Below are 1096 nucleotides of genomic sequence, written 5' to 3' on the forward strand. Positions count from 1 at the left end.
CTAATATGTTTGACAAAATAACCAAAGCATTTCAACAAAAAACTTTATTCTGTGGAAAACACAGTGATAAAAATTAGAGAACAGGAACCACTGCAGCAGGAAAGAAGATTATGACTGATATTTTGGAGGGTTACAGCTGTCAGAAATCAGTAGGAATTGTCGAGGCTCTGCTTTGAGTGACTTCAGCACATCTCTAGTTTCTCACACTGCGCAGCTGTGATCTTGCTCTGCTCTTCTTCCAGTCTCTTCCATAGTTCGGTGACTGTAGTGGGTTTCTTAGCCAGAACTTTGTCGCCAAGGATTTTCCAGAGATTTTCAGTCGTATTTAGAGCAGGACTCTGGGCCGGTCATTTAATTATTTCAGTGTTTTCAGCTTCAAGAACTGCTTTACCCGTTTTGCAGTGTGACGGGAACATTGTCTTTGGCTGATTGGGAGATGCTTGCAGGGAAGGAACTGCATGATGCTGAAGGAGGTTCTGATAAACATTTGCATTCACCTGCTATGTATCTGTATAAGAGACCAAACTCCTGCCGCAGAAAACATTCCCCAAACCATCACACTTCCCCCTCCAGCTTTCACTGATTCTTTACGCACTCGGCTTCAGTTTTTCCCCAGTTTGACGCTGATCATAATGTTTCCCATCAGACCCAAATAAACTAAGCTTGCTCTCATCACTAAAGTGAACTTTGGATCAGTTCTCCTCTCTCCACACAACATGCTCCTCAGCAAAGGTGAGTCTAGCCTTTTGAATCTTTCTGCTGATGACAGGCTTGATCACTGCAGAGTGTGCTTTCAGTCCGACTTCTCTTAAACGAGCCGAGACAGATCCAGACCCTGATCAGCGCTGAACTGACGAGCAATTCCAGCTGCAGTGCTGAACCGATTCCACATTGAGAGTCTCCGGCCTTCATCTGGACAACCTCCTGTCTCAGGCTTTCAGTCACCTTAGAGCGGCCCGCCATCATGCAAACTCAGTGAAAATTAGAGGAATGTTGCCAGTTTAAAGGCACTATGTAAGATTTTTTTATTAAAATATCCAAAAACCACTAAAACAGTGTTATATATTTTGCTGACTTGTGTACTTACATTATCCCA

At 43.4% G+C, this 1096-nt stretch overlaps 1 protein-coding gene across 1 annotated transcript in view; it reads left to right on the forward strand.

The window, feature by feature from the left end:
• The window catches only part of LOC107569426 (lysosomal-trafficking regulator-like), a 113813-nt gene that overhangs the window by 103708 nt on the left and 9009 nt on the right, over nucleotides 1–1096 (forward strand). The gene's annotated exons all lie outside the window — the stretch shown is intronic.

This window comes from Sinocyclocheilus grahami, unplaced genomic scaffold, assembly GCF_001515645.1.
Source record: "Sinocyclocheilus grahami isolate Dianchi unplaced genomic scaffold, SAMN03320097.WGS_v1.1 scaffold1344.1, whole genome shotgun sequence".
NCBI lineage: Eukaryota > Metazoa > Chordata > Actinopteri > Cypriniformes > Cyprinidae > Sinocyclocheilus > Sinocyclocheilus grahami.